Below are 27,769 nucleotides of genomic sequence, written 5' to 3'. Positions count from 1 at the left end.
AAAATTAGCAAGATGTGGCTCTTACCTTCTTGGAAGCTGTAACCTAGAAGGGAGGACAGATAAGCCACAAGGCCAGGACTGCAATATCGTAAGTGCTATGAGAGCCCAGAGCAGGTTTCAAATTAACTTGCTGTGGTTTTTATAAGCCCAGTTACAATTTGTGAAAGTGAACCTGCTTTCCCCTTTTTATGGATTCCATTTTTCCTTTCTTAGATTTGATTATTAGCTCATTTGTGTAAATTTTTTAAAAAGATTTTATTTATTTATTTATTTATTCATGAGAGTCACAGAGAGGCAGAGACATAGGCAGAGGGAGATGCAGGCTCCCTGCAGGGCGCCTGATGCAGGACTCAATTCCGGGGAAAGTCAGGATCCCGATGTGAGCCAAAGGCAGATATTCCACCACTGAACCATCCAGGTGTCCCTCATTTGTGTAATTTTTAATTTGACATTAGTATCATTTAGTGAATCTCAAAGTGATCTCATGCATTAAGTTGTCCATATCCTTTCTGAAGCAAAATAAAAGTAATTATATACAGTAATACACTGTTTGAGTAGTTGGGTTAATGGAAGAATTTGCCTAAATGTTTTTGTCCTCTGTGAGTATAATATAGGGGCAACAATTTACAAAGCACTAATATGGTAAAATACCCTGAATATTAAAAGTACACCAACTGGCGTTATTCTACTTTGAATTAAGATATGTCACAATCTTAGGGTCTCAAATTCAATCTTAATATTACTTTTAGTTTAAGTAACTAAAGATGCAGGTTAAGATGGAGTAGTTCATACTAACCCCCAGAAATACTTATGGATGTTATGTTTTCAAAAACCTTCTGGCAACCAAGCATGAATCCCCACAGCATACAGTGTCTCAAAGGGGCAGACAGAAGTGTTTGGATGCCGTATGCTTCTCTGTTCTCATAAAGTCTGTCTTGTGCTCCAGAAGACTTGTCCACATCTACAAGTAACTATACAGTAGAAAGAAGATCAAGAGTGCTGTGCACAAAGTACATTAAAAAAAAAAGAGGAAGGGAGTGTGTGTGTGTGTGTGTGTGTGTGTGTGTGTGTGTGAGTGAGATGGAAGGATAAGTTGGGTGGGAATGGGAAACCACACAGTGGTAGCAATTGAGCTGGGGCATTAAGTGGCATTTGAAAGACATTGGGGGAGGAATTCAAGAAGAGAATACTGATCAAAGACATGTGGGTAAGCTTCTGTCTACTTGTAGTATTTTCTGGGCAATGGAGTCATTCAATATAGACTTATGAGCTCATTAAACATTTTTATGTCTAGAACTATTTAAATTTCAGATAAGTCAGAAATCTGAGTCCATAATGAAATACAAAGTATCGAATCATCAAAACTTTGTTCCTTTGCCCATATTTCTCTTGTAACACTAAATATACCTGCTATGATAGGTTGGTTATATGTAATTTTTGGAGTTGCTAAGAAGTTGCTGCCTCCTTTTAAGGGAGACATTTATTTGGAGCATGTGGTTCAGTGTATGTGAAGCCAGAACAAATCCCCCTACAAAATCTCCCCAGTAATCTTCCCAGAACACTGGACTAATATATTTCTCAGCGTATATACCTTTCAAACTCAATGAGTTTAGGTGGTAAAGTGATCTTTCTACAGTGTTTATACTATTTCTAGGGCCATAGTACCCATTTGACTCTTAATGTTGGACTGTAGTTTATTTTTTTCTTAACCCATATTGCACAAGAATCACATTCATAGAGGATAAGGGGAACGTTGTAAAATCCAAATGTTCCTCAAGCATTTCCAAGATGAGGTTTCGACAGCTTTTTACCGTCATGGGTTTTTTTTATTTTTTGGAACTCAGTTGATAGCCACACCTTCCCTTTCAGTGAAGAACCACAAGAAAGAAAGGCAGATCATTTAAGTGGCCCTTGGTGGGGGTGGAGCTTATTTATTTATTCTGAAGGCCCCTCTGACCTACAGATTGCAGGCAGCCACATGCCATCTCTAACTCTGATTTTCATTGTGCACTCCTTCCGAGAATCCTCCCTGGACAGTTTCAGAAGCCATCTGCCCTACCATGGACTTCCTTGCAGATTTGAAGAAACTGGCAGCTCCTGTCTGAGTGACCCGTCCTTTGGAATGAAGTGCATTTGGCAAGGTAGCTTTATTCTGTGGATTGTACTGCAGATGCAACAAAGGTCAAGTGACTGAGGTGAGATGGGAGAAGGGAAGGTTATGACCCATAAATATAGTGATCGGGTTTCCAAAAGATGCAGGGCTTTTATTTGATGGATGCTGAGGGAAAAGCTGCCACTTGGGAAGTATCGATAAGCACCTCATTGAAAGTAACCCCCTTCCATATGTTTATAGACATGTTCCAGATCTTTTCCTTTTTCAAAAAAATAGGTTTTGTGAGGTTGCCAGGTTTAATAATTGCATGAAATAATGCAGGTTTTTACACCAAAAAATTCCCAAGTTACCATCTAAAAGGATAAGTAGCTGTTGCTATAAATGTCAAGCCACATATTGCAGTTGCTACTGTATTACTTAAATATTCTTTAAGAGAATTTCCTCTTGAGAATGGCTGTTGTGTGTTCTCCATATGTACCCAAGTATATGTTGAAAGTATTCTGGTTTTCAGAAGTTACTCTTAGAGAAGTGCTTGTTTTTATACCCATACATACAAGTAAATTGCTACTCATGCTGTTTTAAGATTGAGTATCAGGTGATAAAGACACACATGCTGTCTTTCTTAAGGAAGCTCAGAATTTTTTATAGGTTGATCGTAAACATATCCAAATAAAGATTTTTTGTGTTTGTAATGGTAGTATACTTAAAAAAGTTGTGCTTTACAGTTTTGTATGATACTCTGTAGTCCTGAGCAGATCAGTATCATCACGCACCTGTTACCCCTTTGTGACGTGGCAGCACATTGTGGCACACAGGTTGGGATGCTCTGTTTTAGATATTTTTTAGAACTTCTCTTTTGGTGATTCTTTCATTAAATATACATTGAGCACCTGCTCTGTACCAGTAGCTGTGCTATGCCTCTGGGCTTCACATTTAATTTATGTCTAGTTTTTCTCTGCTTTTGAGCCAGAAGACACTTCAGGAGTCTTGTTCAGCAGATGTGTGAGTCCGTCCCAGAGACGTTAAGGTTCTCAAAGGTTCTTTTGCTAATATGAGACCTGGCACTTGAACCCAGCCCTCCTAACTCTTGGTTCTTTGCCCTTCACTATCACTGAGTTACTAAAACACACGTGGAACTAACTTTTATAAACTATGTCCTTTTATGGGATCACATTTCTTAAATCCTGCAGGAGATATATATGGCATCTAGAAGTTGAACATAGGCAAATACATGTGCTTTATTATGAAGCACTTGTTATTATTTTAGTGTTTTATTATGAAGCACCTGATCCTATTTTAATCCCTGTGAATAATTTCAATCAATAATAACACAGTCCCTGTGGAAAAATTATAAAGTACAAAAAGCACAGGCAAAAATCAGAATTAACTCAGTCTTCTGAAAAAGATCTTTGAATACTGGTTTTCTCTGGTACTTTTAAAGTCATGAGTATATGTCTAATCTCTTTAATGAAATTTTTAAACATTCAAATTCGGTTTTTGGTTTTCTTTTGATAAGGATGCTCCCCCCCCCTTTTTTTTTCATTCCATATGAATGGAGAAAATTTTTTTAGCAGACATAAGCTAATGCATTCTGATTTTGGTTTGAGATATGGTACATGAGAAGTGTTGCCTGGTTTTTATTTTATCGATTGCTGCTGACGTTTTCTCAGGGAGGTACAAAATTCTGTGTTTCTACAGTGTTTCTACATGGTTTCCCATTACAACTCCATTGCTTCAGGCTAAAGAATAATTGAGGTCCAGCATCAGGTTGTGGAGACGCCTGAATGCCTGCTTGCCACTATCTACGGCAGGGATGTAGTTGTGAGCTTCAACTAAGCAGCTGGGGGTCTGGGTAGGAGAGAACTATGAAGTTACTTCTTACGGACAGAGGACAAATAGATGTCCCAGAGTACTGATAAGTCACCTGCTTCTGTCCTTTCTTTCCTTAGCAAAAGGAAATGCTGGATGCGGAGAGGATGATGAAGCACCTAATTGTGGGTGAGTAATGTCGCTTTCTCCTTCCATGCATCTCTGATTGCGGTGATCTTCCCTCTGCAAGGGTCTGAGTAAATACTAGCTCCTTATTGCTTGTGCTCAGAGAAGTAGCTGATGGTAGAAGAGCACTTTTCAAAGGATTGAGGAGGCTGAAAGATGCTTGTTAGAGTGCACCTGGATCCTGCCGTGACATCACAGGCGGACCATAAACGGCTCTCCAGAAAGCACAGCAGCCTTTTTTCACCCCTTTCTTAACAATGAGACGTAGATTGGGCTTGTTCTCTATTCAAGCATCCTTATGAGTAAATGTCTATTTTTACGGTAGAGCTGCACTTTAAAAATAGCTCCAATCAGTACGACTCTTTTCCCCCATATGTTAAAAAGTTATACATGAGTTAAAATATCTCAGATTGCTTAAATTCTTCCAGACACAAGGCACTTTTCCTTTTTCCTTTTTTTTGTGTGGGGGGGGTGCAGAAGTGTTGGGGAGGATTAAATACAAAATAAGGACTTTTTGTCTGGGCTGCCTCAACCCTGTTTGTTCTTGGAGATGGCTTTTTTTTTTTTTTTTCCACCAGTAGCAGGGTTTTTAGAACCAAGATTTGAGATTTCTGACTCTTAAAAAATTCATTAATATTTGGCGGGTACAGTCTTCTTCCTGGAGCGATTGTTTATTTTTGTTGCTGAGAGCAATTAGCTAGAACAGTCACAGTTGCAGCTGTTAGATACTATAAGCTCCAGCGGAGATCACAAAAGGCCTTATGCACATTTAGAGTCTGTATTTGGAATGTTTTTAATGGATGATTCTTCTGGAGTCTACTGTGTTAGTAAATTCGATTGGGTGATCCTGAGCCAAATCAGATGTACAGTGGGATTGTCAGCATGCTGTACTGATCAGAGTCACTTAACCACCTTGCTTTGTGGAAGCCAGGTTGGCTGTGTCTGCTGCATGGAGAAAGAACCTATCCCATTCCTTTCTCTCTTAGTCCTCCCTCTGCAAACCTGAATACGGTTCATCCCAAAACATCATGCTGTTTTCTCAGTAATGTGTCCTTTGCTTTTTACTCCTTGTTTGTTGCTCTTGACTTGTTGGGGCCTTTGGGAGGATAATCTGCATGTACAAGTGTGAGAAAGAGATTCACAGAATAGTCTGGTGCCTCAGATTTGTATCTTTAGCGAAGAATGACTTTGTAGATCATTTTGGCTCCAGTTTAATGCCTGACACTTCCAGAAACAGCAGCTCATATAAAGGGATTGTGGATTTCACGTTTTTATTGTGTCTTTGCCTTTGAATATAGTTTTGATAGTTGAGGATATACGTGTGTACATACTTAATAATATTACTGCTTTTATGATTCACAATATACTTTTATATACATTTTGACATTTGAATGTCATAGTAACTTGTGAGGCAGGGAATTCTGTATTGTTCCCATTTTACAGAAGAATAGATAGTCTCAGAGTTAGTGGGTAGCCAGCCACCTACTTACTTTACTGTAGCCATTTACTTTTGTACAAAAAAGAAAATACGTATTTCGTGTATTTTACTGCCAGCATACTGAGTTGAAGCAGGTTGATGAACTCTTTATTTTAAAGGCTGCTTGAGATAGTTTTAATGCCCAAGACTAGTTTATAGTGGCTACTCAGAATAGAATCAGGATATATTTTTTCATCTTTACTCGGGAAAAAAATTGGGAAATATTGGAGGGTTTCGGTAATTGTTATCTAAGTGGGAATCTAAAATGTACAGTGAAAGTTTGTTTCCTGTTAGCTAACATAAATTAATTAGGAGTCATTACATTTTTTGAGATTTTGACACTTATATGAAGATCTTTTTAGAGTAGCCTTTCAAATGGCAATTGATTGACCAGATGGCAATCTGTTTGATCAGCCACCTTCGATCTGTTGCTAAGTCAAGTGGAGTATTTTTCTTTGATCACATTTTTCCTCCAATAAAATTTCTCATACAGTTTAAAAATTTTTAAACTGTATGAGAAATTAAACATTGGTAAATTAAAAAATTAATCTAGGGTTATTTATTTATTTTTAAAGGTAAGCTCTACATCCAATGCGGGGCATGAACTCATGACCCTGAGATCAAGTTGCATGCTCCACCAAGGCCAATTAGGCGCCTCTACTCCAGGAATTTTAATACATTTTCCTGTAAAATTTTTATCCTTTTTGGGGTGAGTTTATTTTTGAATGATACAATAGTCCTAAAGTATCATGATTTGAATTGAATACACAAAAATTGCAGCAAAGTGCAAGACATTGTCCCCTCTTCCCTTCTGAATAAGATTAAATAATTGTAATATGAATTATTGATAGCTTTCTTGTTTCTTCAAATTTCTTGAGACCATTTCTTATGTTGAAATTTGGAAACCTAACCAGTATTTAACAGGGCACTAGAACGATTAGGATTGAAGTATGTTTATTGAACAAAGTTTTTTTTTAATTTTTTTTTTTTTTTCATTTATTTATGATAGTCACACAGAGAGAGAGAGAGGGGCAGAGACACAGGCAGAGGGAGAAGCAGGCTCCATGCACCGGGAGCCCGACGTGGGATTCGATCCCGGGTCTCCAGGATCGCGCCCTGGGCCAAAGGCAGGCGCTAAACCGCTGCGCCACCCAGGGATCCCCAAAGTTTTTTTTATATTCAGATTTGATTATGAATACATTTGAAGGCAGTGTGGCAGCCTTATCTTAGATAAATTAAAGACTCAACAGAGATGCTGATAAGTGAGATAAAGATTTGGAAACATGGATAGATGGGTTGGCCAGAGTATCTGAATGGAGGAGTGAGGAGGGCACCTTGGTGTGATGCTCTCCTTTCTGTCATAATGAATGCCCCAGGGGGATGATGTTGTGTTGATGGATCTGTGAAAACCTCAGTAGGAAGACTTCTTGATGGAATTTAGTACAGTAATCCTGAGATTTTAAAGACTGGGCAGCTAGCTTATAGCAGCCTCAAAGTAAAGCATCAGATCTTAGCTGAAACATGTCTCACACATTGTGGCACTTATAAAGTGTTTTATCTTCCACAGTGGTTCTCAAGTTCACTTTTGAGCTTGACACTCACTTTTGAAGCTTCTTAATGTTGGAGCATTAATATTGAGGCTCACTCCTGGATTCTAGTTGTCTGGTCTTGGGGTCAATCCCGAATGGGCTTCATAGTACAGGGAGGTTTCTCTGCCATGGTAGAGACATCTTGCTGTAATGGTTAGTGGGCTATAGAGGGTATAAGAATACAAGATGTTCCTACTCTACCTCTTTTCAGGTTCCAGGAAGCCTGTGGTAGGTGTAGGTAGTCTGTTCCTACCTCATTTTTCAACTGGAAAACTTACATTTGACTGTGTATTTGGGTCAAGCACCATGTTATACACTTTCTGTGCAGTATCTCAATGTAAAGTCATGAGAGAGGTACTTGTAATATCTCTATTTATGAGAGGAATAAGGTGAGATTTGAAGAAGTAAAGAAACTTGTCCAAGGGCTATAGTTAGTGCAGCTTGCTGTCTGACTTCAGAGATACAGGCTTAGCAACGCTGTGTATAGTAATGGCTAATAGTGGGCAGCCATATTGGAAACACTTGATTTTATCCTAAAATTAAGTGGCTTGAGTTTACTACAGCAAATACATCTCCTTTTGGCAAAGAGTCCATTTGGGGTTTTTTTGTGGGTTTATTTTGTGTGTGTGTGTGTGTGTGTGTGTGTGTGTGTGTGTGTAGTCCATAATACATAGATATGTTTGTTCATGTTTTAGCTCACTTTCTAGACTGAGGAATTCCCTAGGGTAGGATGTTTCTGTGGTTCAGCTAGGTGTTTTTTCCTCTGTGTCCACCATAGCACCTTGTACATTGTGAGTGTTCAGCATACTTGTAGAATACATAACAGGGAAGAATGAAGTTTGAGGAGCTGCTGCCTACTCAGAGTTGGTATGAGGCCTCGTTTATTCTTAAATGTATTTTCTCTATCAGGAAATGAATGCTTATAATATCTGTGTTTCTTAAATATTTCAGGTTTGCTTGCTTGTTTTGAGGTCGAGTCAGGGTTGGAAATAATACTTAAATTGTAAAATGATGATTCCAGAGAAAGTATGGGAAAGGAGTTACAGAGCCCCAAGAGGAAGTACAAGTCTGCACATCCAGGGACTTCTGCTACACATTCCATTTCTATTCTTCTTGGGTAAAAAAGTCTTCTGTGAATGTGAGGGATATGAACAATTAAGGTCTTTTCTCTTAGATACTGTATAAGCTGGTCCTGTATCTATATAGTGTGTGATCAGTAAGATAAGAAACAGGAATGTTACAAGAAGTTGAAATGTCTTTGGCCCTATTTTTCAGGGGTCCCAGGTGACCTGATATTGGTGTACATTTATAAACCTGAGATTTCACAGGTCTTCCCTTTTTAATGGAAATATTATGGTGTTAACAGCCAGAAGAGTAACCTGGCCTCTTTGAATTTTCTCTAAGTAATAGAATAATATTCCCTGCTTAGAGTTTATAGCTTGACTAATGTCATTTCTTGACTAAATCCAAGTCCTAAGAGAGTCGTACAAGAATATCAGGATGTTAAGTAGAGTGTTTTAGTTCAGGCTGCTATAACACAATGCCACAGACTGGTTGGCTTATAAACAACAGAAATGTATTTCTCATAGTTGTGGAGGCTGGAAATCTGAGATCAGGATTCCTACATGGTTAGGTTGTGGTGGGGAGTCTTCCTTCATTCAGGTTGCAGACTGCCAACTTTTTGTGATCAATCTTATGTAATGAAAAGAGAGCAAGCCACTTCTCTGGCCTCTTTGTTATGAGGACACTAATCCCATTCATGAGAGTCTACTCTCATGACCTAATTACCACCCGAAGGCTCCACCTCCAAATACAATCACCCTGGGGATTACATTTCTGCCTGTGCATCAGGGGCAGGGTACAAACATCCCATCCATAATACACCATTGGAGTTCTAGGGTGTATTTGAACAGATAGCTCTCTTATATCAGACTCTCCTCATATAAAACTGGGTTGTCACAATGATTTTCTTCTGTTGAGTGTCAACTGTGACTCAGTCAGGAGTCTGGGCATTCGTCTGAGTGTTGCTAATTTTCATGGTAATTCTGAAAGGTGCATAATATTATCCTCCTTTTACAGATAGGAAAACCAAAGACTTGAGGAGACCAAGGATCCCCTGATGGGAAAAACATGTTTTAGATTCTTTTATCATTGCTAAAGAAAATAGAAAGAGTTCTCCCTTTCCAGGTAGGTAAATGGTAAATTATGTATTTGGTAACTGAAGTATGGTCAGGGGAATACATTTTGGGACTGGAACTCCGGCTGTTTCCTTACTGTGTGTGGTACCTGCACTTCCAAGAAATCTAGTTCAGATTGAAGTCTTTATTTTTCTTTTTTTTAAGATTTTATTTATTCATGAGAACACACACACACACACACACACACACACACACAAAGAGGCAGAGACACAGGCAGAGGGAAAAGCCCGCTCCAATCAGGGAGTTTGACGTGGGACTCGATCCCGGGTCTCCAGGATCACGCCCTGGGCTGAAGGCGACACTAAACCGGTGAGCCACCCGGGCTGCCCAATTTTTCTGTCTTCAGAGACAAGAGAACATTTGTTTTTTTGGTGGTAACATACACAGCTATCCTATGCTTTCTGTGTCTAGAAAATTATGTCAGTAGCCATTGTGGCTATTTTTTAAAAAATTATTATTTTTTAGATTTTATTTATTTATTCATGAGAGACACAGAGAGAGAGCATTGTGGCTATTTCTGTTTTTAATGTTTCCTATTGGTCATGCATACTATTGTATATGTAAGGAGTACATAAGCCTGTAGATTAGTTAGAAAAATGCCTTCATTTGGCAGGTGAGGAACTTGAGTAAAAGAGAAGCGATTGGCTTGACTAATGTTGAGCACTTGCTGTGTGATTAGAATTGCAGACCTCCAGGTACCAGGCTCTAATTTAGAAACCTAGCTGTATCAGGTGAAATGATACTTGGAAATACATTTTGCAGTAGCACTCACTATCTAAATTGAAATGCATGAAAATGGAAGGTATGAGTTTTTCTAAAATGCACAGTATCTCAGGCTGTGTCTGAATACTTAGCATTACCACCCTTCCAACCTCCAACATTACCTAATTTTGGTTCTGAGATTAGATGGCTGATAAATTATTACAGTACAAAAAAAATTATTACAGTACACAGAATAAGAATGTTGGATTCTGTTCTCTACGATTTTGCTATTCTAAGTATGGTCCATGGATCAGCAGCATTGATATCACTTGGGAACTTACTAGAAATGCAGACTCACTGTATTTCTGCCCTCCAACCTACTGATCTGTAATCTGCATTTTTGCAGAATGACCAGATTTATGCATATTAGAATTTGAGAAGTGTTGCTCTCTGGCAGTGTTTCTCAGATTTGAACATGCTTAAGATGGACCTGGAGAGCTTGTTAAAACACAGATTTCTGGGCCCAGAGATTTATTCAGGAGTTCTGGGATGCATGCATTGGGAGTTGTCCTATCTCTGCATCATACCTGGCAGCAGTGTTTGGATGGCCTCTGTTGCTGGGTTATTCCCACTATCATTTGAATGGCTGAACTCAATGAAGTTAAGAACTTGTACAACCAATTCTCTGGGTACTTTTACCAAGGGCTGAAGGTAGAGTTCACAACAGTTTTGCACTTACTGAAAAGTTACCCTGCAAAGGACTGAGGTTGATGAGAAAGTGTTCTGTGGTCACTATGAGAAGGGAAGATACATATATATAGATAAATACATATGTAAGGATAAATAGAACAGGGAAATAATATTTGAACCGTTTCCAGGAAGCCATTGAATGAGTTGGCCAGAAGCATTGCCCTCCTTATTCATCAAAAAGGAAAAATTGTGTATCTCAGCTTTTCTAAGATTCTACTTCCTTCTAAGAACTCTCATAATTTCTCATCGCTACCCTTGCCAAGTACCACAAACACTGATCAGAACTCAGCAGCCTACTTGGCCAGCCGGTCTTGCCTTTTTTAAATTGATTTAAGGCAGTTTTTGTGTATGGAGGGTTGGCTGCTTACTACTTTGCCTCAGGTGTTTTTCTGAGTTTGCCCATTGAGACCATAAGTACCTTTATAGTTGTAAATTACTCTGTTGATCAGTGTGGTTGGGAAGTAGTGAGCCCCACCCTTGTACAACTGCTAAATTTGGAGGGAGGTAGATGTTGCTTGAGTTTTCGTAGGTACACTTGTGTTCATCTCAAAATGAAAGCTCTTGGAGGTTAAATGTGTTCTTGTTTGTAATCATGAAATTTTTAAAAAGCATTGGCACTGGACAATTCACACACACCCCTAACGTAAATTTTTCTAGAGGATTTTTTGTATAATATTTAAACCATTGTTTATTTTCTTTGGTTGGCATTAAGTATTTGATATTTGTAATGAAAAAGAAGTTGCTTCACTACTTGTGGATGTGATACTCAGGAAACTTGGCTTTTTTAAATCAGGAGGTAAAGCTTGGGTATGTGGAATTTTGTTCATTTGCTCTTAATTTTCAACATACTCCTCTAATAATTAAAGTAACCCATTCATAAATCTATAAAGTAACTGCTAAGAGTGGAAGTTTCTTATATGACAGGTGTCAGGATTGTAAAATTCGTGCTCCCTGTCAGTTTCTTTTGTTTTTGACTCTCTGCTTTTGGAACAAGGAGTTGGAAGGTTATTTTCTGGAAAATGTGTTCTAGGAAAAAGTGGACTGTGTGTGTATATGTACTTACTTTATCACAAGAAATTGTGGTATCACAGAGCCATCAGGTAATTTAAAAAGTTTTATTTGGAAGGAACCATGGGATTAAAAGAATACCAGCGCTTCATCAGGTGTCCACTATTAGCTGAGCACTGTGTGAAGCACCTCACAATTCCATAAACTGACTTGTGTGTTCCACTATTACAGCTGAGGAAACATGGCCTTTAAATAAAGGCCCAAGATTTATTTGCAGAGCCAACACTTAAACTTGGATTTGAACATGGAGTCTGAAACCTACTCTCAACATGTGGCTTATTTTGTTGAAAGCTAGGTAAAATAGATTTGAGTCCATGTGGCCATTAAAAATGAAAATGCCTCATGCCTAACTCAAAGTTTTAAAGTTTTGAAAATATTCATAATCTTGTGAAATAGAGCAGGTGCTAATGTGCTTATTTACAGGTGGTATTGGGCTGGACAGGTAGGATTTTTACTCAGCCAGGAGCACCTGGGTGGCTCAGTCAGTTAAGCATCTGACTCTTGATTTCGGTTCAGGTCATGACCTCAGGGTCATGGGCCCTCCGTCGGGTTCCACACTCAGCGCGGAGTCTGCTTGGGATTTTCTCTCCATCTCCCCCTGTTCCTTTTCCTGATCGCTTGCTTGCTTGCTCTTGCTCTCAAAATGAATAAATCTCTTAAAAAAAAAAAAATGTAAAACTCAGGCGGAAGGACTGGCTGAATTGAACAAGGTTGGTAAATGGCAGATCCTCTGATCAAACAGTCATGTTGACTCCAAACCTGGTAGGCTTTTCTATGACTATCCTAACAGTTTGTTACAAGGGTATTTACAAGAGGCTGGATAAAATTTTAAAAATTAATAAATAAAAGAACCAGGAAAAGTTGTTAGCAAAATAGTTTAGGATTGTAATGTCTCATAAAAAAGCTTGTAAAACTGAAATGTGTTAATAGTTGGGAATCTAATCTAATAATATTTAATAACCCATGTCTTCTGAACTTAGTTTTCTGTGGAGAAAGTTTTTAAATGCCCTGCCTCTTTAAAGTGAAGTATTCTTTCCAGTGGATTGATTACTCTTACTATAGATGTTTGTTCATCTTTTGGCTTATGTTGCAGCTTAATGTTTACCTCATTAATTTTTGTGTGCATAGAAAGTCTTATTTTACCTAGGACCATTTTTAGCCTCTCTGCTTGAGAGACCTTTGGAGTTTGAAGGTAGTGTCCAGTATAAGCACTTGCAGCTTCGAAAGTGAATGTAACAGGGATGGGTTTTTTTCTCCTGCAGGGTTACTTTGCTTTTTGTTATGACCTATCAAGCCCACATGTCTGACTTTATCTAGTCATGTGTTCTTCCTGTCTGGTCAACACAGGCTTGGGAAGTGACTTGTCGACCCTGTCCTGAGAGCCTGCTCGAGAGGGTTGGCAAACTTTCCTGGTCCTGCTGTGAATCCCTCAGGCTTGTGAGGGACGACAGATGGTTGAGCTAAACTCGGAGCCACCCTTCTACATAATGATGAAAAATGACCAGCCTCCTGGTAAGTGGAAATCAGAACCTGTGTACCTTTAATTCTGATAAACAGGACATTGAAACAAACACAAAGTGAAGAAGGGAGAGGAGAACCCTTCACAGGTTACCAGTCTGTTTTTGTTTGTACTCTTTGCACTTACTAGTAGGAGATCTTCATGTACCTACTTTTTCATCTCTATATTCACTACATGGAGACCGCTGAGACTGAGAAGTAATCCTGTGTGCCTTTTTGGGTATAAATAATCTCTGTAAATGCCAAAAATGTGAGTCAGGATCCAAGTAGGGTTGTAGAGTTGCTTTCTGTACTATGTGAGCAGCCTGGGGCCGTTCACAATTGTTTGCTTCTCCAGTAACTCAGGTGCAGTCATGTGGCCCTTGTGGCCCAGGCTTTTGTACCTGGCCTCTGCTAAATGGACCATTGGTACCTGATTCAAGAACAGCCTGTTTGTAGTTTAACCAGTGAGTGACTTGGATCAGTAACAGAGTGGAAGCTAGTTGATAGAGTGCAGAGAAGCAAATAGATAGCATAGCTGAGTCCCAGTAATGGTGGCCATAAGAATGAAGATTCTTGAACATGTGTGGCCTGGTGGTCCTCTTATTGTCTCCGTGAAGCATGTAGTTGAGCTCTTGTAAGGTCTGTCTTTCTTGTCACTACTCCTACCTTATGATGACACTTCTTATGTAAGCTGGCCTATGTGACACCGTGTCTGTAGGCACTAGACCACAGTGGTTGCACATGCAGTCAGACTGCTTGGCTTCTGTGTCAGCTCTACCCATTCCAGGCTGATAAACTCTTGGGTAAGGTCATTACCCTCTGTAAGCATCATTTTCTTTCCCCTATAAAATGAGAACAGTACCTGCCTCAGAGTGTTGGAGGAATTAGTATATAACAGATGGAGCCTGTAGTGTAGTGCCTAGTATGTGGTGTGTGCTCAAGAGATGTTGGCTGCTGTTTTTACTGATTTTTGTTGCTGTCCTCATCACCTGGAGACTGATGAATGTTCTTCCCTTTCTTGAAAAAGTACGAAGGACCAGGGCTATTATCTGTTTCTTGTCTACTGGTGTGATTGTGTTGAAGCCTTTTAACGGTGGCATTAAAGCATTATAAGACTCTCCTTTCCTAAGCCCTTTGGAACTCTGTTGGCCTGATCTTTGTCCACAAATCTGGGGCTGCTTTTGACTATTCTGTGAGAGAGAAACATCCACCATGGAAAAAGAACCTTAAATCCCATGAGTATCCAAGGGATGTGATTATACCTGGATAAAACCATATTTACATGATGTCTTGCATAAATACACGTACACTTTAAATGTCTCTCTGCCAAATCATTAAAAAAAGGAATTTTAATGACATTCCTACGTATTTTCCCAAATAACTGTTGTTCACTAAAGTACACAAACATGCCACAATCTTTTGACTATATCTCTTGTCCTTTGATGACCAGGGTTCTCTAGGTTCTTTGCTGCTGGTACCTGGACCAGGAGAAGAAGGTAAGTAAAAATGGTCTTCTTTTATCTCTGGACTGTTCACCTTTGGCTCAGTGCCCCACTGCTTATGTACTAGAAACAGAAGTAAAAATTAATTATTAAAGAGAATATCCCCGCTGTCAGTGCTGTGACCTCCTTCTCTGGCAGCCAACTTTTTAAACAAGCATCTTAATATTTCAGCAGATGGTGCTAAGGTTTGTTAAAGCAGCCTACAGTATTCCCAGTTCATTCCCACATTTCTGGATTCTTTGTAATTAGCTCGCAACATGGGTGAAAGCGAGCTCAGATATAACCTAAATCCATGGAGCTTGGAAAAAGAGAAGCATCTGGTGAGAGAAGCTGGATAATCTTGCTTTGCTTTCAGGGAGTTGCCCCAAAGGTGAGCTCTATAAGATTAACAGCAGCTTGAAGTCACTGCAGCTGTGTTCTGTAGTCTGTTCTGGTTGCCCATTTGCTTCCCAGATACAATTCAGGTATTGATTTTCATTTATAAGTCCTTTGTCATTTTGTCTCCAGCCTGGTTTTCTTGAAAATCTACTCTTGCTCCTTGGTTTATTATGAGTTCATTGTTTTTGTTTCTATGTCTCGTACATGTGTCTGGGGATCTTACATAGAAGGTGTTGCAATTTTGTAAACAAATAGTAGGTTCTTAAGAAAATCTTGTAGGACTAAATTTAAGCTAAATGCTTTAACTACATCAGGGTCAGTGATGAAATTTTGCTAAAGTTACAGCAACTTTCTTTGTAGAAGGAATACTTTTCTTCCACAGCCCATTCTTGTCTAATGCTGGGCATGTAACTACTTCTTGATTGATTGCGGTGTAGCATCATCTACAGAGACCTCTGGTTATTTGAGGCAGCGTCTTCTTTCCCCTTGATGTTGTGACTGGGTGAGGCGGGGTTGGATGGCATATCAGGCTCAAAAGCAACTCTGTAGACAGCTTTGGTGTCAAAAGCACTCTAAAAGCAGTTGTATTCTTAATGATAGAAATAGTGGATATCAAATTTAATGACATCTTTTCCACCAAGAATTTTCTTTTTGTCTCCAAGTATATATGACTCAGAAGAAAGTCAAGAAAGATACCTTTGCTTTGTGAATTTTTTTCACCTTTCTATTACTGACAGCAGTTATCCTCTTAGCAAGAACTTTGCAGTAAGGATTGTTAAGGACATATTAAGGACTTAAGTACATATTAAGGACTTATTGCTACCCAGGCACTGTTAAATGATTTAACATGCATTTTTATTCACCTGTGATAACTCCACAGGTAGGTAGGTTATTTTTGTTTGTTTGTTTCATAGGTAGGACCCTGAGATAACATAGGTAAGTAAGTGGTAGACGTGGGACTTGAACCCAAGACCATCAGACTTCAATTGAAACTAATGGAAAGAACCCCTCCACAGTTACTTTCTTTAAGGCCCTTGTTTCTAGTTGCCTAACTTTTCTTTGTCAGTTCTTAATTTTGTTTCTTCCTTATTTATGGATGGAACAGACCTAACCAACACTTGATGTTGTGGAGCAGCAACAGAAAGGAATGGCGGAAAACATCACATCCGAGTTAACTAACTTTGCAAATGTTTTGTTTTACCCAGGTAAAAAAGCTTCTTAGGACAGCAGAGTCAGAATATCAAAGACGAATTAGAGTGGTTGATAAGGGGAAGCTCTGTTGTATCTAGGGTTGAAAAGTAAATGTTAATCCTCCTACTTTCTGCATGGGGCAGAAATATCTAGGTGTTATTTTCCTTACCCAGAAGGGTTATTTATTGTCAGAGGACTGAACAAATTCTTTGAAATGGGGCCCCTAAATGAGTGGTGAGTTGTTCTTATCCTTATAGTCATCTTTTGTTCTTTTAAGTATTTGAGTTTTCTTATCTCAAGGGCAGACTTAGAAAGCTTTACTGACATTTAGAGAGAAAATACCTGATATTCTAGCCTTGGTACTTAGGATTCCCCTCTTGAATGTTAAACAAATTCAAAAAGCAAAGGTACTCCTAAGGAATCCTTTTTGGCCAGATGGATCAGGGATAAATTTCCAAAATTAGTGCTGCACAGAGAATTCTCTCTCATGGACGAATTATTCTCCCCTCTCTGAGGACCATCTGTCTCATGGGCAGAAGAAAAATAGGCATCTGTTCAGATCTGTAGGGTTGCCATTTGGACCCATTCCTATAGTGTTTCCAAGTGGAGGGTTGGGTTGTCTTTGGGCCAACCCAAAGCCTTAAGTGCTATGGTCTTTTAAGTAAAGAAGTATAAAATCTAGACAAAATAATTTTGATCCAGAACCTGGTTTTGTAGAGCAAAGATGGGTGAATAATCCATCATTTTAGGCTAGGGATCTGCAGTTTTTATGGAAGGAGCAAGATAATATTTCAGGTTTTGTAGGCCATGTGATCTCTGTCAAAACTACTTAACTCTTTTCTTGTAGCACAAAAGCCGTACATTAATGAGTGGTCGTGGCTGTGTCCCAATAAAACTTTATTTACAGTAAGAGGTGATCAACAAGATTTAGCCATCAGGCCAGAGTTTTTATCCACCCCTGTTTAAGGCTACAAGAATTCAGTATACATGAGAGATTTTTCAGTCAAAGGATTAGGGTTCATTCAGTGTGGTTGTCAGAATTGATGTTGTGAAGCTTATAACCCTTTGATTCGTAGATTTGGTAATGGCAGTTTTGACCTCCATCTCTGTGTTAATTCACTATTTATCAAAGTTTCTGATTATTTGGAAGTAATTTCATCATCAAAACAGGATGATGTCAAGAAGATCCTTTGCTGATGTTGGACTCCCAGAAGAGCACCAAATACCTTTGAACATCAGTCTGACACATCCTCTTAGAAACACCGTTTCTAAACTGAATGTGACTAGTTCAGTCCTGGGATGCCATTGGGCATACTGAGTAAAGTCAGTCATATCGAATAGACTTCCTTTACTTCTAGACTTTGCCTCCATATGGGTTGGAGTTCTTCATCATAAAACTAATAACTTCCTTCTAAAGATGCTGTGGGTGGTTCAGTTTATCACAGTCACAAAGATGTATGCAGGCCCAGTAACTTTCTTCCTTTCCCCCATTTGGCTCTGAAAGGATACATCTAGGGGGGAAAAGCTGCAGATGTGAGCCACCAAAATAAACACACATGTGTCAGAACTGAAGCTTCCTGTTTCTTGGTTGGGCTTACATTCTTTACATCCAGACTGATGGCTAACTGTCTAGGCAAGTGAATTAGAAATTATTTACAAGCTAGAATGTGAATACCAGTTAAATATTTTTGCATTATTTTGTATGATTTCCTCTCTTTCCATTTTCCATGGGGAGGGGTTGTAATTGTGCCCATCTTAAAGTTCTTTTATTGCCCAATTTAAAGAGACATTGACTTATTAGACACATGCAACATTTGCCTTTTTATTTTTCATCAGGAATGTGTTATAAGGGCCAGATACTAACCACTTTGCTATTTAAAGGCAATATTCTACTTAGGTATTGATTCTAAGACTTAATTTTCTTTGAATGAGTCACAGTTGGGCAACTACTTGTGTCTCACTTAAACATCTTACTGTTGGAAATAAATGGAAGCCTCAGATGCCCATAGTGCATTATGTACCCCAGAACTATTTTTATTTTATTTTATTTTTTTAAGTAGTCTCCACACCCGGCATGGAGCTCAATGCAGGACTTGAACTCATGACTGTTAGATTGAGACTAGAGCTGAGATCGAGAGTCAGATGCATAACCAACTGAGCCACCCTGGCACCCCCAAGAGCTCATTTTTACTGTGAATTCACTGTTCTCATTCACAGAGAAGAATGAATAGGGAATGAAGAAAGAAGGAACTGTAGTAAGATACAGGGGAAAATACTGGCATATTTTTTCCCATCTTTCTTATTCCTAGTCTTGGGAACTATAAGCTTCCAGGTACCATGAATTGCTGTTAATGGAGTTTATATGGTGTTATGAAAAATGGTACATAGAGTCATCACTTACTAGACTTACATTTGTGTATTCTGTTAACTCACTTACTGTATTCTTCTACTGACAGATGTTTGTGATGTTCTCAAAGGGACCAGTAGCTAAGGTTGCTGTCTAAAAGCAGAGAAATTAAGAGGAAGAAAGTAAATTATGTGAATATAGTTTTTTTTTCTTAGCGTTTTCTTCAAAATTGGAGGAAGATACATGAAAAATGAGTAAATAGTACATAAATAGGAAATTCAGTAGTATTGACTTACTATGGAAAAGTTTACTTTTTCATGTGTGAGATTGCAGGAATTTAATGAGGTCTTCCATAGCTTCTTGACATAATGGGTGAAAAAGACAAAAAGGCAATTGCAATGGAGAGGGTGAGTATATCGGTGCTGTAGAGGAGTAGCTGAGAAGCTCCTAAGTTAGACTTGAAGAGACAGATCTATCTTCCTGGCAGAAGTATCATATAAATTGAGGCTCTGAAAGATGTGGGAGAGTTAGTTCACCCATGTGGAAAGCAGTGAGAGATGGGCCATGTGCAGTCTGGCTTGGCCTGTCCAGAGATGAGAAAAAAATGCATGTGAGTTTCAGAACTTCCTAGTAGTTCATATTAATGAGAGAATAGGGACAAGGGAGAGGAATAAGAGGTAAGGCTTACAGATATGAACGGGGTCAACTCTTATATATAGTTCTATTCCATGTTTAAAAGATTAGTTTTTTTATTCTAGGGGCAGTTGGATACCAATAAATAAATAAATAAATAAATAAATAATAAATAATAAATAAATAAATAAATAAATAAATATTTAAGCAAGGAAGCGATTCAATTAAATTTGATTATTATGAAAAATATGGATAAGGAGTTGGGAAGAGGATAAGACTGGAAGTAAGGAGATCACTTACACCCTTGCTGTAAAGCTAATGAGAGATGATGTTATCTAATTCTAAAACTTGTCCAGTTCGAAACTAGTGGCCATAGAATCTTTTTAAAAATTACATTCAAAATCAGAGTAAAGGTAGGAGTTCTGGTTGATGATGAAATTTCCAACTTGATTGTGCTTTCTAATTTCACTTGTTCATTTGTTGAGATGGAGAACAGTGAGGGTGAAACAGGGTTGGGGGAGGAGATGAGTTAATGGTGTATTTTCAAAGCCATTACAGCTATTTTGGGGAAAGCCCTAAATTGAACCTAACAAATGTTAAGTAAATTGAGAGATGGAGCAGGAGACAAGGCGTGGGATGAAGTCAGAGAGGACCACGAATGCTGAATGGGAGGCTAGGTTTGCAGATGAGGAATGGTGACAGAACCTGAGCTGTATTTGAAGAAGAGCTCAGGAGAGCTGGAAAATGATTAGGAGACGAGGTGACCAAGTGAAAAGAAAGGAAAATGCTTGTGGAAATGGAAGGAAGAGGCTTGGGGAGAAAGTGCAAGGGAAATGTTGGTGGAGTTGGGCAGTGATCTAGAAGAGTTAAGTGCAATTCCAAAGCATGCCTTACTTGCACTACTGGCCCAGTCCTGTCTTTCTAGTCTTTCCTTATACTTTCTTCCTTGTACTTCTATCTCTGCTAACCTCAAGAGTTTGCAGTCTCATCAATGTGTGAGCTTTGTGTTTTATGTTTTATTTGCCTTTACATTATTTCTTCATCTGCAATGTCCTTGTCCCACTTACCAAATCCTGTTGAGCCTGGAAGGAAGAACAGAATTTCAATGGAATGTTTTCCTCTTCCCAAAGCTTTACGTCAAATGCCACCTTTTGCATCCTCCTCTCTTGGCCTAAAATCTGTTGTAGCCTCCTCTCCTGGTTATTGGTTTTCACACTAATTTCCATGAAGCATTAAGCTCATTTGATAAAATGTCTTGATCTGCACATATCTGTTTTCCTTACCTAGTTGTTTCTTAGTAGAAATCTGCACATCCTTATTTGGGGTCCAACAGGCTGGGATTGAGCTTATACTATATCACTTATCTGCTCTGTTACTGGGAGCAATCTATTTCAAAATCTCTTTGAGATTCAACTTCCTCACTTTTAAAATAAGCAGAATAATACCTGCTTATAGATTTATCATGAAGGATAAGTTAGATCATGTATATCCAGTACTTAGTGTGGAATTTGGTGTGTGCTGCCATTATGGAACGCTAATACTGACAGCAGTGTGCATATTGGGTTATAAGGGAGTGCTTCACACAATTATTTCTTCTAAATAAGAGAGGATACTTAAGGTAACAGATGTCCCAAGGTGTAGGAGTGAGAGGATATCCATACAGTGGAGTATAATAATTTTCCTGTACTTCTCGAAGAGCTAGCAGATACCTGAAACTTAACAACAGGGAGGAGCCTTGTGGAGAAGAGATCTTCAGCCATCTTAATAAACCTATTTATGTTTTACTTGGGATTAAATCATATAAAAATCCCCCCTACATTTTAATATACTAAATTATAAAATGAATCCTGTTCCCAAATCTAGTAAAATCATCTGGTTCTGTAAAACAAAGGGCCTTGATTCCTCCCTCCCATTTTGGAATGTCAGGATCACTCAGGAACTTCATAGAGGTGCCCTATATAAGTAATCTGCCAAAAAACTTAGCAAGTCGGGTGATGAACGAGTTCATCTGAACTTATTTCCTTCAAAGAATGTTTAACAGTGCTTGTTTCTCCTATTTATTCCTAGCTATGCTGATTCTTAAAGGTTTCCTAAGACTTTATTTTTTTCTTCTCTAAAAGAGGTTGATTGCATGAATTCTATAAGTTTTTGTTTTTCAGGTTTCACTAGAAAAGGTAGACTTTGCCCTATTTGAGGTAATAAGTTAGCTATTGTAGAATCAGGGTTACAAAATCCCCTTTTCTTGTGTCCATCTGTTAGGGCAAGTTCTTGGAAGTAATGAGTCTACAGTCTGCATTTTCTTCTTCTCCATGGATATTTTTGTGTGGCACAAGGTCTGTAGCTCCTTCCACATTTCGCAAGTTTAGCATCTAACACAATTATGTTGAAGTGAAATCTGTTTGTGTGTTTAATCCACACAGGCAGTTTCCCTTTATAATAAGGCTTTCACAGTGGAGTACTACTGATCTCTTGTGTTCTTGAAAATGATTGGTGATTAAAATCACCCTTTTTGCAAGCGGCTACCCACCACTGCTCTCCACAGAGAATAATAAACGACCATACACAGAAATATTAAGATACCACTTAGACTGTTAGAATTTTAACCACTTCATGTGGCTGAGGCACAGGGGCCTTTTCAGCCCCGATGATAGTTATCTCAAAATTGGTAACGGGCCTAGCTTAACTCCGTGCTCTCCTGGGGCCCACGCTGCCTCCTGCAGTGCAGTGTGAAACTTAACTGTAATTTGTTGTGACTGATCCCTAATGCAAGTGTTAACAGTGGCTACTTGCCATGAGTAGGAAAGTGAGAGTAAGTGTTGTTTATCCAGACAAGAAGTGATACCAAAATGAGACTGGAGGTGTGATTCTAATTTGCACCTCCATTTCATTTGCCCGGAGGAACTACATTTCTTTGTCATTATTTCTGAATATATATAGTGACAGGGGAAAGCTTACCAAATGCACTGCTAACAGATGTGGCAGTCGCACTTCTATGCAGCCCCTCATTTTGTTCATTCATGTTTTCTTCAGATCACCATGTGCTTCGGAGGAAAGACCCATCCCAGAATTGCCCAAAATGCCAGCCAAGTAGGAAATAGGAGTAATATAATGCCAGTGAGCATTCTGAAACATCTTCATTGCCCTGTATCCTCTCTATTAGTGTAATACTGTATTTTACACAGCAGTATGTATAGTATCCTTGTGATGGGAAAATAGGAAATAGTGAAGAATATGTGTGTGATAGAAAAGGTAGAAAATACTTCTGACACTCGTAATTGGCCTATTCCAAAAATTCCAAAAATGTATTCCATGGAATGCTACTGCTATAAAATATTGCACTTTATGAAAAAGAATTCGGTGGTAAAAAGTGTAAGATTCAGAATACATGTTGGAGTGTTAAAGGCTCAGAGAAATTTTGCAGAAAAGCATTCCATTTAACTTTTATTTAACTCTACTTCTTGTACACATTTTCTCAAAAAACTTTTCGCACTTAATGAATTACACTTCTGGGAGTGCTGGCCTGTTCTGATTGTGAGGATGGACATTTCTTGCTAGTTGGCTTTTTGTTGCTCTGCATCTGTGGACAGACCAGTGGTCTATTCAGGGGCATAATAAGCAAGGTGCAGAAGTTCTTCAGTAAGAGTGTTCATGGCATCATCATTATTTTCTTTTAATGTTGCAATTGACTTTAAACAGCTCTATCCTGAAGAAAACTAAAGTGTGAGTTTGGGAATAAAGTATAGTTGGAATCAAGCAGAGACCATTGTATATCTTGCTGTTGTAGTTGAGGAGGGGCAGGGGCCTAATCTTACCAGCTGTGGGAGGCTTCACTAGTCAAATACTGAGAAATGCTTTTACCCGGTAGTTGTACTTATTATTAGAAAGCCATGTTGGAGGTTTTCAGGCAAATTGAGACATTTCTTCATTTCTAGCACTTAGCCATATGTTGTGGAAATAAAGCTTAGAAGAAGCACGATCGATTAATGCCCTTCTTCCTTTTGTGACTTATAGCAGTATCTCGCAAATACGTACTTGGAATCAAATAAAGAAGTATTGTATAAAAAGAACTGCACTACAAACTGAACTGCATTGCCTTATAAGAATGCAGGGCTGGAAAGTGTGTTTCCATTGAATCAAAAGCAATTCTGGCCTTGCTGGCCAGTACTTAATCACTTTAGAGTGTGACCCACATAATTGATTTTTTTATTGTCATATGACAGACCTGTCCCATTACCCCCCCCCCCCCCCCACCATTGTATCATCTGAAAAATAAACAGCTCGCAGAGTGAGGTCTGGAGTTGGGAAACAGTAATGCCTACAGTTGTGCTCTGGTTGCTGTTTTGAAGTTCACACCTCAAGGTGCTGCCTTGTGAAGAGAATTAAATTCGAAGGGGAAGTGCTCAGATGTAAGTCACTATTAAGGAGCTTTTTCAGGAGTTTGGGGAGGCATCACCACTGATAATCCTGTTTGCCTGTATGCAGAGAAAGTTGGGCAGGTATAAAAATAGCTGCCTTGTTTTTCCCCAAACTTTGCCCCTTGCAGCATGACATCCACACTGGAAAAATGATAGGATTAAGCCTCTAGACCAGGTATGAGGGGTCGTCTTACTTGGAAAGAAAATTGCCATCCAGAGAATGAACACATTTCACGCTCCAGTCACATGTTCTCCATTAAAGAACTAGGGGAGCAGAATGCCATCCCAGGCACATGCAGACCTGAATATCTTTGAGGTTCTGATGTTCCCTATGATAGAGCAGTTCTAGCAAAGGAAGATTTCCCAGGGCTGTATTCCCAGACTTGCTGGCAGGTTTCAGATAACCATGTCTGGCCTTGTTGGGGAGCTCTCAGGTGTAGGGAGACAGACTCACATAACTAGTGCTGACAGGTTATTTTATCTTCAATTAAGTTGTAGCATGCCCTGAGATCAGATTGTTCTACCTAAATTAAAGATGTTCTTTTTGTTACAGTTTGTGAAGCAGGAGAGAGCCTCAAAGGATGAGGCAGGACACAACAGAAGCTCATCACGTTCACTGCTAACCAACTACAAACCAATCAGTGAATAACCACCCTATTTTCACTTTGCTTTCTGCACTGTGTGGAAGGATATTCTCTTCTCAGAAACGAGTGTGAGGAATAGAGAGCAAGCACTCACTGGGTGGAACTTGCCGAAAAGTGATGATAAATAATAGGAGGAAACCCCTTCTGCTAGTAAACAACAACATTAAGCCAATGGGCTTTCAGATTCTACTTTAGAGTAAAGACTCTTGTTAAAGCTTGTACCCATTAATTTCCTCCCCTGCCACTGATTGTCCACTGTTACTGTGGGTCTTGCCGATTCAGCAGAAGTCATCCAGTGAATGAGGAAATCACCTGGATAAGCTGATTGATTCAGCAGACCTTTAGGTACCTACCATTTGCTGGGAACTCGAGATACACAGAGAACCTCAGGTTGTGCATATATATAGTCTGATAGTGGGAGAGACAGTCCCTACCATGATTCTCTTTGTATTGGTGACATAATTGTTAATCTGAATCACCAATGCAAATATGCAGTTAACTAGTAAGACACAGCCCCTTGTGAGAGCACGTTTGCATTTCAGTGATGGGAAAGCAAGAACACCATTAAGGTGGCAGAGGACTTCATGGTGGTATAGGCAAACAGGTATCACCTTGTGGGGGGAATCTTTATCATCACCAAGAGCCATTTGCTCATATAAGTATCATTTTCTAATAAAGAAGATAGAAGACCCAAGCAAGAGGGGAGGAGTTTATAAACTCGAGGCTGTTCATTCATTCTACAATGTTGGTTGAAAGTATATGCCATGTCAGGCTTTACCCTAGGGCCCAAGTATACAGTGAAGAGCACACACGGTTCCTACCTTAACGAATAGAGTATGTTTGCAAATAATCAAAATAATAATTGATGTATTAATTGTGATAAATGTTTCAAGGGGAACAAAACAGAGACTGAAATAAATAGAAAAGCACTGGCAGAGGGTGAGAATGGAAGCTATTTTACAAAGAATATTGGGACACCGAGGCTCCTTCCACAGTTTGGCTATTGTGGCCATTGCTGCTGTAAACATCGGGGTGCAGGTGTCCCGGCGTTTCATTGCATCTGTATCTTTGGGGTAAATCCCCGACAGTGCAATTGCTGGAGCCTTGATGTCCATCGAAAGATGAATGGATAAAGAAGATGTGGTCTATGTATACAATGGAATATTACTCAGCCATTAGAAACGACAAATACCCATCATTTGCTTTGATGTGGATGGACCTGGAGGGTATTATGCTGAGTGAAGTAAGTCAGTGGGAGAAGGACAAACATTGTATGTTCTCATTCATTTGGAGAATATAAATAATAGTGAAAGGGAATATAAGGGAAGGGAGAAGAAATGTGTGGGAAATATCAGAAAGGGAGACAGAACATAAAGACTCCTAACTCTGGGAAACGAACTAGGGGTGGTGGAAGGGGAGGAGGGTGGGGGGTGGGGGTGACTAGGTGACAGGCACTGAGGGGGGCACTTGACGGGATGAGCACTGGGTGTTATTCTGTATGTTGGTAAATTGAACACCAATAAATAAATTTATAAAAAAAATAAGAAAAAAGAAAATTAAAAAAAAAACAAAGAATATTGGGGAAGTAGGAGGTATTTAGCTGAGACTTGAATGAGAAAATAGTTTTAAAGAATGTGAAGAACATTCCAAAAAAAAGGAAACATAAAAGGCCCAAATGCAAAAAGAACATCGTTTGAGAAAGTGAGAGAAAAAAGTACAACAGTTTGTGGTTGTATTAAGTTATTCCTGAGAAACAGAACAGGTGGTTGTGTGTGTGTGTACTTGTTATTATAAGGAATTGGCTTATACAATTATGGAAGATCCATAGGATAAGTGGGCAAGCTGGAGAGCCAGTGGTATAGTTCCAGTCTGAAGGCTGACAGACTTGAGACCATCCAGGAAGAGCTGACATTTCAGTTTGGGTCTGAAGGCAGAAGATGCCCAGTTCAAGTGGGCAGGAGAAGTTTCTTCCTACTTAACTGAAGGTTAATATTTTTGTTCTACTTAGGCCTTCAAGTGATTGGACAAGGCCCACCCCACATTAGGGAGAATGGTTAATTTTGTCTGTCAACTTTGTTTGGCCATGAGATGCCCAGATATCTGGTTAAATGTTATTTTTGGGTGTGTCTGTGAGGGTGTTTCTAGAAGATATTTAAATTGGTACACTGAGTAAAGCAGATACCCTCACAATATGGGTAGGAATCATTCTACCTGCTGAGAGCCCAAATAGAACAAAAAGATGGATGAAGGTTAAGTTCTCTCTCTGTCTTTTTCCCTCCCACACCATGCCACCAACACCCACTCCCCAACTGCTGAACTGAGACCTCAGTCTTCTCTTGTCCTTAGACTAAGACTTAGATCCTGGGACTCCCCAGCCTTCATAATCTTATATCCAATCTCCTGTTGCTTCTTTTTCCCTGGAGAATCTTGACTAACAGAGGGAAGTCTGCTTTACTCAGTCTGAATTCCATTGTTAATCTCATCTAAGATGTGTAGGGAATAGTGTTCGGCCCAGAGTCTGGGGATCCGGTGGCCTGGTCAAGTTGGCACATCACACAAAAGGAGAGGAGCACAGATGAGGTTGGAGAGAGAGGCATGGCCTTATGGCTCTTGGTTAAGAGTTTGGAGTTAATTCTGAAAGGACTAGGAGGCTCTTGACCTGACCACACCTTGTTTCAAGGCCTGTTGTCACTTCATGTTGCTGGAGGCTCCTTTGGTGACATGAGAGATTTGAGCAGAATGAGGAACCGCCAGGATGGTGGGAGCAGACCAAGGAGGTGTAGAGACAAGTGGATCCACTGGAGGAATATTTTGAAGGATTGGGTTTGAGGAAGGAAAGGGATAAATCAAGTATGACCAGACAGAAGCAACACTCTGCACTTTGCATCCTCTGTGGTGGGATGCTGAATTGGACACTTGTCTCATTCTCTTGGTGTCAGGTATCAGCAAGCTACAACCCACACATGTTTGTATGGCCTGCAAGTCAAGAATGGTTTTACATTTTTTATATGGTTGAAAAAAATCAAACAAGGATTTTGTGATCTATTAAAATGATATGAAATTCAAATTTCAGTGTTCATAAATAGTTTTATGGAAACATTTGTAGAGTGTCTGTTGTTGCTTTTGCACTGAAACAGCAGAGTTGAGTAGCGTAACAGAGACTGTGGCCTGCAAAACCCAAACTATTTATTGTATGGTGTTTTACAGCAAGTTTGCTGACCCTTGTGCTAGTTTATTTCTCAGTCTCTGGAAACACATGTTGGTGTT

At 39.2% G+C, this 27,769-nt stretch overlaps 1 long non-coding RNA gene across 1 annotated transcript; it reads left to right on the top strand.

The window, feature by feature from the left end:
* The first annotated feature begins 1,307 nt into the window (after positions 1–1,307).
* Positions 1,308–25,549, top strand: LOC111097943. The gene is made up of 6 exons (XR_005366410.1): positions 1,308–2,195; positions 4,063–4,111; positions 9,254–9,361; positions 13,240–13,404; positions 14,843–14,888; positions 24,412–25,549. It is a non-coding gene; the product is annotated as an uncharacterized LOC111097943 (long non-coding RNA).
* The last annotated feature ends 2,220 nt before the right edge of the window (positions 25,550–27,769 follow it).

The sequence above is a fragment of the Canis lupus genome, chromosome 11 (genome assembly GCF_011100685.1).
Source record: "Canis lupus familiaris isolate Mischka breed German Shepherd chromosome 11, alternate assembly UU_Cfam_GSD_1.0, whole genome shotgun sequence".
Taxonomy (NCBI): domain Eukaryota; kingdom Metazoa; phylum Chordata; class Mammalia; order Carnivora; family Canidae; genus Canis; species Canis lupus.
The sequence above is the reverse complement of the archived record's forward strand: the minus strand, read 5'-3'. Positions and strand labels throughout refer to the sequence as shown.